The 13,534-nt window shown below is 45.7% G+C and overlaps 1 protein-coding gene and 1 pseudogene across 2 annotated transcripts in view; both read right to left on the bottom strand.

Moving 5' to 3' along the window:
• The window catches only part of EYA2 (EYA transcriptional coactivator and phosphatase 2), a 237,608-nt gene that overhangs the window by 116,588 nt on the left and 107,486 nt on the right, over window positions 1-13,534 (bottom strand). The window lies entirely within an intron of this gene.
• On the bottom strand, window positions 8,569-12,737 carry LOC105825808 (annotated as a pseudogene).

Below are 13,534 nucleotides of genomic sequence, written 5' to 3'. Positions count from 1 at the left end.
ACCCCACAACAATCTAAATCAACAGATTCAACATACTATTAATTTGTTCAAGACTATCCATATGTTAAATTAAAAACGTAAAAGGAACTGGTCTAACTAGAGATAAAACAAAGTAGCTTAATCAAATGGTGGGAATATAAATTATTAATAAGTCCAAAACTTTATTTTTGGACTATTAAAAAAAAAACTCAGTCCTTTTGTCATTAAACCATTATCAGAGAGGACTTAGAGATCATCTTACTCAGAGAGTCCCAAACTACTAGTCCCACCTACTAGTGGGATGCAAAATTGATTTATGTGTCCTGATCAGCAACTTTTTAAATGAGATAGAAGAGGGTTTTATTTTGTTTTGTGTCTGTTTGTTTTTCCTTAGTGAAATGGAAGAGAAAATATCAGAGTGCAAAACATATAGCAAGGGTGGGTATCGTTGTTCAGAGCCTTTGTAACTAGATGTGCAGGCATCCGACTGACTGCGTGTTAGGTGTGCGCCCGGCTGTGATGCAGAATGCATTTCATAGCATAAACTGTGATCTAAAAGATTCAAAGTCCTGATTTCCCGTCCAACTCTCCCATTTTGCAGGTGAGGAAGATGAGTCCTAGAGAGAAGGTATGTCTTCCCTGATATCGTCCCACACTGGGCAAATACTGGAAGATGAGCCCTCCCGTCACTTCTAATAACCTGTCCCAACCTCGTAGGCCAATGCAACCGGCCAGCTGTTCCAATGTGCGATATCAAATCTCCACATGATTAATGACCCCACAGCAGGTCACAAGGCACGAGGAGGGAAGTTAAAGCCTCAGCAACAGCAAATTCTAAGAATCTGGGCCTGAGAGGCCACAAACCCCACTCCCTGCCCCCAAGGTGGAGCTCTCCTGTGAGCCTTTTTATCTGTGTCCCTACTTTGGTCCCAGGGGTCTGTCACCAGACCAGTCAGAGCGGTCTGGAGCATTTAAAGGTCAGGCAGCCGGCTGGGGCCCAAATGCAGCAGCAGCTGGGATGGCCCTGGGCTGTGGTCTAGGACATTGCACAATCCTTTTGAGCAGCCAGTTCTTGGAGGCTGCAATTTAGGGCTGGGGCAGCAGAGATGCAAGGGCTGGCCAGACCCAGCGAGGCCTGCCGCAGAAACTGGGGGGGAGCCCCGGTCGCCACGAAGGGAGACAAACACACACAGAGCGACGGAGGTCCAGTACTGAGTAGTGGGACCAGCGAACAGCTGCAGCAACAGAAATTTCAGACCACGGGCTTCAGAGGAGGCGAAAACAATGAAATGTTGGAAACAATCTAATTGCTCATCTGAAGGGGCTAAGTACCACGTGTGGTTTATCCAAAATGGTAACAATAATAGCCAGCACTAAGGAAGCCACTTTGTCCCAGGCCCTGTGCGTGTATTTATTACTCACTTCCAGCTTCCCAGCAGCTGAGGCAGCTGCACCTATAGACCCATCTCACAGATGAGGAATTCAAGTCTCAGAGATGTTATTTGCCTAATGTCACTTACGGTTACAGACAGTAAGCGGTGGGGCTGAGATGCCAACCCAGACGTCCGGCTTTCTCAACACAGTGCTGGGAAAGCCAGACCGTAGACTATGACGGGTATAGTTGAAGTGACTCTGAAAGATCTCCAAGACATGTTATTTTGTGAAAAATATTAAAGGCGATTTATAAAACAAGATGCAGAGCAAGATATTATGTGCGTTAAAAAGAAAAAACCCAGAATTTTCTACTGGTGGGAGGAAAAATAAACACACACATGTAAATGCACATACACAGAGAAAGTTGTGGACAGATACATGCTCATATTACTGATGTGATGTAAAATAAATGTATGAAAAATAAAAAGCAGTACAAAAAGACAGGTAGATTCAGGTCTGGAGGGTTAGGCTGCCTTCCTGGGGCGTGTGGAAGCTACTGAGTGGGAAATAACGCTGCAGACATTGGAAATTCCCTGTACGTTCAGTTCTCAAGGGCGGGCGGGACCTGGGCTGGTTCCTCTTCACCACCTGAGCTTTTAGGAAAGCAAAAAGCTGATTTGCTTTAAGGGTGCAAATTGTGCATCCCCTCCCCTGGCTTTAGCCCTGAGTCCTCTGGGTGGAGATGGAGTTGCAGGGCCTGTCTGTCTCTCTCCTAATAAATGGTCCTTGCCTGAGGCTGTTTCCCCCACCCCGTAATTAGCCCTTTCAGTTCCTGAACAGAAGGCTGAGCTGCCCAGAGCCAGAAACTCTCTGCTTTTATCTCTAAGGAGTCGCCATGGCAGGGACATGTACCTTGAATAGGACCCCATTTTTGTGTGTCTGTAGCGTTTTTTTTTTTTTTTTTTTAATTTGGTTCCTTTTTTCTTTTCCTTTTTCTCATTCCATTCCCCCCAATCCGCCCCTTTAATTATCAGATGGAGGGGAGATTTATTCTGTCACCTTTTCAACAAATTCTGCAGGCGCAGATCCTGGTCGTGGGCTCGGTTCTTATTTCATTGAAACGTCAGAAATAAAAATGATAAACAAATGACACCAGAGCAACATCAAAGCTGTGCCCTGGACTTTGTTCCTTTGGAAGTTAAAGGATAAGTTGGGGTGATTCTGGAGTTTTCTGAATGGGGTCACTGTGGTATTGTCACAGGCACATTGGGGAATGTGGGCTCCGTCATGCTGGACCTAAGGAAGGGAAGGGTCAGGGAGGGCCAGGGACAAGGCCCTGTGAGTGGGGAGCAGTCTGGACACGGGGGCATCAGGGCTGTTTACATCAGGGGTCCCTAACCCCATCAGACCCGGTGCCCCCTTCTTATAGCAAATACTCTAAAGAGCCCTTTACTGTCTTGAAATTTAACTCATGTCCAGTCATCCCATGGTGTCCATGGAGGACTGGTTCCAGGGCCCCCTATGAATACCAAAACCCACAGATGCTCAAGGCCCATCGTTGGCCCTGCGGGACCCGAGGACTGAAAAGTCAGCCCTCCGTATCCGTGGGTTCTGCCTCCGCGAATACTGTATTTTCCATCCAAGGCCGGTTGAACGTGTAGATGCTGAACCCACGAACGGAGGGCTGACTGTACGGTTTAACCTACTTATACATATTTTTAAAGAATCAAACCAAATGCTCTTACTGTAAAATAAAGAAATAAGATAATTTAGAAAACGTATTTTAGAATGTGTAACTGCCTAAGTGTGGCCACACTAGACGACAAAATGAAGTGGTCAGACACAGCCACAGGGACACTCATGAGAACATGACTGACAAGCTAGGCTCCCAGGCAACGCAAACGTCACCAGCAGTGTGGACATGAGTGTCATGACTTTCCATAGCGGTAGAGAATCGCTGGGCTTGAAAATGAGGTGCCTCCCCTGGGCCACAGAGAAACACGGAGCAGGAGCTTCCCCTGCCCAACAGAGCGCCCAGGATCGTGGTGCCCCACCAGCCTCGCCCGCCTCCCTCCTCCTCCCCCATACACCTCCGGTTCACGCTCAGTCCATCAGCAAGTCCTGTCAACTTCACACTCACACAGTGTCCTGGCTGGGACTCCTGCACCTGCCTCCTGCTCCTGTCGCTGGTACAACTAAGTCATCTCATGCCACTCCCCTCCCCAAACCCTCTCTGTCTCCTCCTGTCAGAGCACTTGGAGCAAACGCCAGAGTTCTTTCAGTGGCCTACAGGGCCCCTGAGTGGCCCTCCCCTCCCCTCGCGGCACCCCGTTGCCTGTACTCCGGCCACGCTGGCCACGCTGGCCAGGCATGCGAGGCTCGGACTGCTACCCCCGACGGCCACAGGGCTCCCTCCTTCATCTTCCTCAGGTCTTTGCTCAGCTCTCTCTTCCTCGATGAGACCAATCCTGACCATCCCGTCTCAAAAACATCGCAAACCCCAGCACTCCCTTCCTTGGTCTCTCCTAACGATCATCGCCATCGAACACACTATACATTTCACTGGTTTGTCTTTTTATTATCTGTCTCCCACCACTAGAATATCAGCTGCAGGAAGGATCCTGTCTATTTTGTTCCATACGTATCTGTTCAATGACTGAAGAATTCATCCCGCCAGCACCGCAGAGTCAGCCCCAGAAGACGCAGTGCTGGGGAGCTGTTTGCAGACCCCGCTCCGCACAGCCTGGGCTGTCGGCTCTTCAGAGGGCACGGTGTAGACGCCGAGCCGAGTCCTCTGTCTTCACGCCAGTTCTCTCCACGGTCGCGGCGTAGAGCTGAGTTGGCAAAATGGAAGCCTTTGGCTGAATCCAATCTGCAGATGTGCTCTGTTTAGCCTGTATGGTGGATTTTTTCTTTTTAAATTTTCACTACTAATTTAAGTCTTCTTAATTGGGAAGTTTCTTATAAAAGATTTGTTTTTTTCTAGTTTGGAATAACTGACCCACTATATGGCAACAATCAGCTTTAACGGAGCCGGGTTACCCCTGTCTGTGGGGCTGGGGCTCCCCAGTTCATCACAGGCCCCACCCAGCCAGCTCCACACTGGCCTTGTGGGCCAGGCTCCCAGGGCATCTGGGTCTGTGACCAGCAGCAGAGTGAAGAGGACGGGCTTGGAGCCAGACAGTTGCAGAATCCACCTGGCCATGCTTCCTAGCACTTTACAGGCGCAATTTTACACGTGTTGTGCCACTGCTGGGTTATTGTCCATCTCCCCACCCTGAGCCGTGAACTCCAGAGGGGCAGGGACCATATTTGTCTTGTTCACCTCTGTTTTCTCAGCATGTGGCACGGTGCCTGGCACAGAGGAGATGCTGCCTTAATATCTGCTAGGATAATGGCGGAACGAAGGCACAGCTTCTGCCCCCCACCAGCTCTTGAGGTCACATGCAGACTGTGGGGAAACTTCTTATGCCTTTGGTTCTGCTGCTTTGCCTTGCAAATCTCTCTCACGCTGGGGACAAGAAGAGAAGGAGGTGAAGCGTCTCCGAAAGAGAAACAAAAAATGTCCCGGGCTCTCAGCTTTTCTGCCTCTGCTTTTGCATGTCTAGGAAAAACCTGCTGTCCCAGCTCAGGCTGCTGGGACAAAATACCACAGACTGGGTGGCTTAAACAGCAGGAATTTATTTCTTACAGTTCTGGAGGCTGAAGTCCAAGGTCAAGGTGCTGGCCGGTCGGATGCCTGGTGAGGGCCTCTCCCCGGCTTGCGTGTGGCTGCATCTCGCTATGTCCTCACATGGCCTCGTCCTGGTGTGTGCACTTGGTGGGGGCGAGGGGGGGGTCGAGATTCTCTTCTTCTTCTTCTTCTTCTAAGGACACCAGTCGCATTGGCGAGGACCCCACCCTCATGACCTCATCTAACCCTAATCATCTCCCAAAGGCCTCATTTCCAAATACCATCACATTGGGGGTTAAGGCTTCCACACATAAATTTTGGGGAAACAAAATTCAGCCCGTAACACTTACTAATGACCCTCCCACCCACTCCAGCATTAACTGGGTTAAGAGTTGGCTTTTAAACATCCCTTAGAGCTGTACTACCCAATATAGCAGCCATATTTATAATTAATTAAAATTAAACAAAATTAAAAATTCAATTCTTTGGTTGCCTAGCCATATTTCACGCACTCGATAGCCACCTGTGGCTAGTGGCTATCACATTGGACAGCCACCCAGAACATTTCCGTCATCAACACTGGACAGTGCTCCTTAGTGAATTGCTGTTGGACTAAAATCCCTCCTGATCCCCTAACTCTCAATCTCTCTAGCTGTTTCCACATGTCACCTCCAGTGGCTTCTGGAGATCAGGGGGACCAATCAAACTTGTCATATAACCAGAGGAAAAGATCGTTCATTTAACCTCTATATGTTCTAAATCCAGAAGTCTTCAGCTCAAGCAGGAGGCAGCGAGCCTGCCAGCACTTGGGAAGGTGATGAGAGGGTGAGCCCTGCGTGGAGGTGTCGCATGGGGCGAGAATGCTAACATGTATGGGGAAGCCTCACCCACTTCATCGTGTGCAGAAGAGTTGCTGATTCACACCAGGAAACCTGACTTCAGTCCAGCCATCCCTGGGATGCCAAGCCTGGCTCCTGTCTTGACCGACACAGTGAGATCAGGCAGACTTAGCCTGCTCAAAACTGGCTGGGCTGGGACAGCCTCAAAGTTGCTGCTGCCAAGAAGAAATGATGCCACTTCGCCAGGAGGAGGCCACTGGGCTCCAACCTCAGCTATAGCCACACCCATCACTGAGTCCCCTGGGACACGCTTCACTGATGAAATAAGCCAGAGGTGGGGACTCAAAGGGATGAGCTGTCTGGTTCTTCAAGTCGCTACTTGGCTTATAATTTGCTCCATCCATTCCTGGTCTCAGGGCCTGTGGCTGGGTTAAGAAAATACGGAAGAAGATGGCAAGTTGTAAGCGTGAAGACTGGCCTTCCAGGTGCTTGTCTGCTTCACAGGGTACTCCAAAGACAGTGTTAAATCGGTTGCCAGTATTGAAAAAGAAAAGGAGATTTCACATTAAAATGTAACTTTAGGGATTGAAAAATGGAAAAATCTGGTCTCCCTGAGATCCATTCTAGTGCGGCAGCAAGGGGCTAAAGCCAAGCAACACCCGCTATTCCCCAGCTTTGGTGGGGCGTAGTCTCTGGTTTACTACCGTTCCCGCCACTCCTTATAACACTACACCTAGCTCACGTCTCTCTTTTACATTCCTGTATACCCTGTGCTATCTGAATTTGAAATCCTGATTGAGAAAAATCATATCCCAGAGCAGGTTTAATCCATAGAACCACAGAATCATTTTAAAAAGAGTAACATTTATTTGTGATTTGAAATGTAAATATTTTTCAGTTTGCCATTTGTTTTTTTGTTGTTGTTGTTTTGTTTGCTTGTTTTTGTTGTTTTGACTTCACTTCTTTGTTTTTTTAGAGACAGGGTCTTGCTCTGTTGCCCGGGCTAGAGTGCCGTGGCGTCAGCCTAGCTCATTGCAACCTCCATCTCTTGGGCTCAAGTGATCCTCCTGCCTCAGCCTCCCAAGTAGCTGGGACTACAGGTGCATGCCAATGCACCCAGCTGATTTTTATGTTTTTTGTAGAAACCAGGTCTCGCTCTTGCTAAGGCTGGTCTTGAACTCCTGAGCTCAAGTGATCCTCCCACTTGGTCTCCCAGAGGGCTAGGATTACAGGCATGAGCCATGACACCCGGCCTGACTTCACTTCTGCTGTTTGCTTTGCCATGAAAAAAAAATTTCGTAGGTGAACTTGTCAGTCTTTTCATTTTATGGATTTTGGATTTCAGAGTCATGGTTAGAAAAGCCTTTTCCACTCCAAGGTTATAAAAATTTTGTTCATTCTCTTTCTAGTATTTTTATGGCTTTATTTTTAACATTTAAACAGTTGATCCGTTTGGATTTTTTTTCTAGTAAGTGGAACAGATTTTTTTTTTCAGGTTGCTAACCAGTTGTTCCAATACCATTGATTGAATAGTCCACCTTTTCCCAACACACTCAAGACGCCATCTTCCCCATGCACTAAATTCCCTTACGTGTGGGGTCTCTTTCTGGACTGTATGGGTCAATAAGCCCATTCACACTAGAAGTATGCTGCTGTGATCATTGAAGCTCTATAAAATGTTTCAATATGGCTATGTCTAGTACTTCCTTGCTCTTCTTTTGCATGGTTTTTTGAGTCTAATCTAGTTCTCAGAAAAGGAAATACAAATTGGTCAAAGATCTGCAAAAATGCTCAACCTCACTCATAGGGCAAGACTTAAAAATTAATAATACATTGAGAAACTACTTTGCATGCATCAGATCGGCAAAACATTCCAACAATTAGGGGATCCTAGGTTGGCCAGTCTTTGAGGAAGCAGACACTCTCAGACACTGGTGGTGGGAGTTTGAATCGGTAGAATCCCCGTGGAGGATAACATGGACGTATCTCCCAAATTTAGATCTAGACTTGCCCCTTGGCCCCAAATCCCACTTTTGGACATTTGCCCTTCAGATAGACTTGTAGAAAAACAAAATAATATACATATAGGGTTTTTCAGAGCCATATTGGTGGGACTGCAAAAGATTGGAAATAAGCCCAATGGCCTCCCCGGTAAGGATCTGGTTAAATCACTTACAGGACATCATTCAGTGGAATAATGGCATCTGTGGAAAAGGATGAGGCTTTGTACATACTGACTTAGAAAGGTCTCCAAGTTACGCAGCTACATGAGGAGGGCGAAGTGAAGAAGAGCGTGCATAGTATGTCATCTATGACAATAAGGATATATATTAATACAAGTGTTTCTGCCATGATGTGATAACGCCTTTCTGAAAGGCTATGAGTTGTACAAACATGCACTAAAATAATAAAGCTTACGGGGAAAAGTGCAACTTTTTTTTTTTTTTTTACTATGCAAAGAACTTTATTAGTCTTTGTTTAAAACTTCATTCCCAGCCTTCTTCAGCTTAATCAGTTTCAAAGAATGAGTTGTGTATCAGCAAAAATAGAAAAGAGCTGTAGTGTCCAAGGGGCCTGGGCTTAAAAGTATTAGAGATCTAGATTTTATCAGATCCATAAACAACTTGAAAAAGCAGTCATAATACAAACTAACAGCTCCCCATAACTTCTTCAAGTTTTATCCTCCTCAGAAGTTGACTTAATTCAGTTTGCCTCATTCTCAGAAGCCTCATCCGAAAATTCTCCCCAGGATCTGGAACTCCATCATCATCCTCCTCTCTAATAGCAAGTGGTGCTTTTCCGTCCACAGATTGTTGGGGCGGAGCTTCAGCCCTTCTCCTTAAACTAGCCAGACTGTCTGCACCAGGCCGGTTTAAGAAGCTGGGGGGCATTTCTGCCAGCTGCTCCGTCTCAGCACGGCCCGCGATGGTGAAAGTGTTCGCTGCCAGAGATGCCTGAACTTTAGGCTTGTTACGGTGGATCACTGCTCCTTGGTTTGTAAACATAATCTCCTCTTCAATACCAAAGATATTGTTTACCCATCATTTTTTAAGGAAATCTGAAGTTTTTTATCATCTGCTGTAGCTCTTCTGTGAACCACCTTCTTCTTTCGGTGAACAGTTCCCTTCCCACCAACGCACACTTGTGCCTGCAGTTTGGTGAGTTTCTCGTGGTTCGTGATAGTTTCTTTCATCTTGTCGGAGGATAAAGGGGCCGCGTGGGCAATTAGGGTTGGCGCTCAGAGGGTCTCGGGTAGACCAGCCAAGTTTAGGCGTGCACACGCGGAAACACAAGATGGTAGCTAGCTCAACAATGCAACTTTGTACCCAGAACATTAACAAAAGCAATAATAATCCTAATAAAAATAATAGCATGGTGAAAACAATGAATAAGTAAATAAACAGTTAAAAAAGAAGTGCTACATTAAATAGAGGACTTTGCTTTTAAAAGGAGGTGAAAGTACCGTGGTGGTAGGTGGTATAGAGATAATGGAGGTGTTGAATTATGGGAACAAGGGCGAAATGTACAAAGATGGGCAGGAACTACAAACTTACTTCTCCACAAATAGAGCATGTGACCAAGCTGACAACAAGGAAGAACACAGGGCATCATGAACAGAACTGCATTCATACAAGGCCTGCTTCATTTACCTGTGTTCAGTATTTTACATGCAGCTGCTGTTAGCATATGCGTGGGAAAAAAATACACACGAACCACTGCAGCGGAGCTTGCACTTCTGGCTAAGACTGAGTAACAAGGTCTGGATTTACCCTCCCAGCTAGAATAGTTTGAAAACTACATTTCCAAGACGCTGGGCATCAGGCACGGAGGACAGTCCTCCCTGCGAGAGAGCAGACGTGGGGAGCCGCGTGATCACCCCAGTGTAGAGTTTCCAGGGCGGGGAAACAACTCTCTGAGCTGGGGAGCCGGAGCTGCAAGCCAGGAAAGGCCAGCGTGGCTGGAATTCACAGAGCAGAACTCCCAGGAAAAGGGAATCGCACTGAGAGGGCTCTGGAGGTTTGCAGACAGCTCCTCTTGAGTGGTCACCCGAGAACTGATGAGCTCATGGGTGTGAGGAAATTACCCAGGGTTGGGAGAGAACCGTTGGAAAAGGCTCGAAACAACCACCTTCAGAGCTCAAAACCTAGTTCCTGTTCCCACCAGCCAGGGCAAAAGCTCACAATTCACGGGGCCTTGGGTACAACACTCAGAAGGGTTTGCCTCAGTAGTGGGAAAAACTTGCTCTGGACTAAATGCCGCTGTGACTCAAAAGAAGCCAACTGTTTCTAAGTAACCTAACTGCATCCCAGAACAAAGTTATAGGAATATGACGGTATCCAGCATCTAACAAGGTAAAATCTATGTCTGGCATCCAATCAAAACTTATCAGGCATACAAGGAAGCAGTAAAATACGACTTTTAACAACGAGAAAAATCAAGGAAAACTAAGCCGGAAATGACAGCAATGACAGAGCTAGACAAGGACATTAAAACACTTACTGCAATTGGATTCTATTAACATCTGTTCAAGAAGCCAGAGAAAAGGTTGCACATGTTAAGTAGAGACATGGGACTTACTAAAAAAAAAAAATACCAAAACCAAACTTCTGGAGATGAAAACTATGTATAAGATGAAAAATAACCTGGGTATAATTAACAGCAGATCAGATACTGCAGAAGAAAAGATTTGTGAACTTGGGGGCGGTGGAACAGCAGAGAAAATATTTGAAGAAATATTGGCTGAAATATTTCCAAATTTGATGAAAACTATAAATCTACCAATCTAAGAATCTCAATGAATCCAAAGCACGAGAATCATAAAGAAAACTACATCAAGGCACATAATAATAATAATAATTATTATTATAATAATGATGAAGAGAAACTCTCAAAAGCAAACCAACCCATGTAACTTCAGAGTTACACTAACACCATTTCCTTCTTTCTGAATCATATATGAACTAATTCTTGTCACAGGAACATGTAATATACCAGATTACTTATACTCTACTTATTATTTGCAAAAAGACGTTCTGGATGGGTTCACAAGAAACTGTGACAAGTTTGGAAACTGGGCGGATGTAGGAGATGGTGGGAGAAAGATTTCTATAGATGCCTGAACTAGGTAAATGCATAACCTGCTCAAAAAATTAATGTGAAAGAGGAGTAACTTTTTTTTTTTTTTTTTTGAGACAGAGTCTCGCTGTGTTGCCCGGGCTAGAGCGAGTGCCGTGGCGTCAGCCTAGCTCACAGCAACCTCAGACTCCTGGGCTCAAGCGATTCTCCTGCCTCAGCCTCCCGAGTAGCTTGGACCACAGGCATGCGCCACCATGCTTGGCTAATTTTTTCTCTATATATATATTTTTAGTTGTCCAGATCATTTCTTTCTATTTTTGGTAGAGACGGGGTCTCGCTCTTGCTCAGGCTGGTCTCGAACTGCTGACCTTGAGCGATCCACCCGCCTCGGCCTCCCAGAGTGCTAGGATTACTTACAAAAGGAATACGTTAGAGGTGGGGGAAATAGGGAGTGAATGGGCATGGGGTTTCTTTTGGGAATTGGCGATGATGGTCACACAACTTTGTGAACATTCTAAAAACCACTCAACGGAACACTTTAAAAGGGTAAAGTTTATGCTATGTGAGTTATAGAGCAATGAAAACTTCATTAAAACACAGAAAAAAGGAATATATATATATGTTCATTGTTAAAAAAAAAAAATAGAGAATCAAAGAATTTTAACACAGGAAGGGACCTAAAAGATCATCACATCCAGGACTTAGTGAGCTCAGAGCATGAACTTGGAGAGAGGATCCCTCATCAAACCTGCCTGGGAAAACCGTCTTCTGAATTCCATTCCTGGGGAGTCACAAGGTGCAAGAGCTCTGCAAAGTTCTGCACACAGACATCTATTTAACGTTGCGGCGCACGCTCTTTACTAAATGTATTTGAAGTATTTGACCACGACCCTTCCCAAGTATTTGACCACGACCCTTCCCAACCCCTTTATTTTTTCCTGGAACACTCTGTTAGCACTAGACCTGTGGAGTATGGATCATGAAAGCTCAGTGACTTGTCCAAAGTCACACAGCTTACTGGTGCCAGAGATGGTGTTCAATTTCATAAATCTGACAGAGATTTCATAAATCCAACACAAATCAGCCTCAGAGGTCTTGAGCTGCGATCACTGGCTTACAAACTCTTACTGTCCTGTTAATTTTCTTACACATCCTTGAATCACATGTTTCCGTGTTGCCCCTGAATGGCTGCTGGAGGGTTCTGAGCGTCAGTGTTAATGTCCCCCGGCCTTTGGTAAACACAAAAGAGGTTTCCACTGGAGAGGGCGCCCACTGTTTTTAAGTCCCCCTATAACACGAAGTTCCCGGAAGGGGAGTGCATGCTGAGACAGACGGCTCAATAGTCTCACACTGGATTCCTCTTTTCTCTTACCGTGACGACTTACTAAAATTGAGAGTTCGGGAAATAGAAATCAACTTGGAAAGAACATAGACCATCAGACCTAAAGTCAGGATGACGATAACAGCAATAATAATGAAATAATAGTAACGAACATTTGTAGAGCAAGTAGCCTGTGCCAGGCACTGCTCTAAATATTCCACACGCGTTAACTGATTTAATTACCACGGCACCCACTTCATGGGGGAAGAAACTGAGGTACCGAGAAGTGACTTAACTCAAGGTCACACAGCTGGTACACCTCAGAATTGGGACATTAGCTCAGTCTGACTTCAGAGTTTCAGCTTTTAACTGTTTTTAACTACCATGGTACTGAAGGAATGACAGAAATAAGAAAAAGAAAATCCAGCCTTTAGGACCTCGTCTGATGTGCCCGGGAATCATTCCATTTAGTTCCCCCAACAGCCCCATGAGGTCTTTGCTCTCGCTGTGATGCCAGTTTCACAGGTGAGGAAACTGAGGCACGGGGGTGTCCAAATGTGCCCCCCAAGTCATGCCGCTGTATGTGGGGTACAGCCAGGACTGACTGCAGCCCAGGTCCAGAGCTCTTAACTCCTCCGTGGCACCAGAAAGTTCCTGTAACATACTCTTGAGATGTTTTTTTTCTTTTTAATCTTTGTGGTCATATCTGTGAATAGCAGTGTTGTATCAGGAGAAGGCAAAAAGAAACAAAAAATCAAACCCATAAGAAATACATTTCAGCTATAAAAACCCCAGGGTGAACTTAAAATAAAGAAAATAAACAACCATGCAAAGGCTGAGAGAGGCTGTGAACTTTTCTCTTTTACGTTTATTGTACATTCGGTGGAGGGGCAGTGTTATCCAAACAGATACAGATCTCAACCCAGGGCCTTTCGGGGTGATGGCTGTGCTAAAGTTTCTGGAAGTTTATGAGATTAGCTAGAAGAACTTGGGTGGGGGGGGCATCCTGGCTTGTCTAAGGCTTGCTCTGTGACCTTACATACGCCACTCTGTTACTCATCTGTAAAATGCTGGGATAGGGCCACATTAAGTCCTTTTTGATTCTACAAAATTATGCTTTTAATTCTTAGGAAGAAAAAAGACTCATCCCGGTTTCTAATCATGGGCCAATTTCACTAAATCAGCATTTTAAGGTCTAAAACTCAATCTTCAGCCTCAATCTTCCTCTTCACTCCCTTTATACTCTGAGAAACTAAGCTCAACCATCGCCTT

The sequence above is a fragment of the Propithecus coquereli genome, unplaced genomic scaffold, assembly GCF_000956105.1.
Source record: "Propithecus coquereli isolate 6110/MARCELLA unplaced genomic scaffold, Pcoq_1.0 Scaffold825, whole genome shotgun sequence".
NCBI classification, from domain to species: domain Eukaryota; kingdom Metazoa; phylum Chordata; class Mammalia; order Primates; family Indriidae; genus Propithecus; species Propithecus coquereli.
The sequence above is the reverse complement of the archived record's forward strand: the minus strand, read 5'-3'. Positions and strand labels throughout refer to the sequence as shown.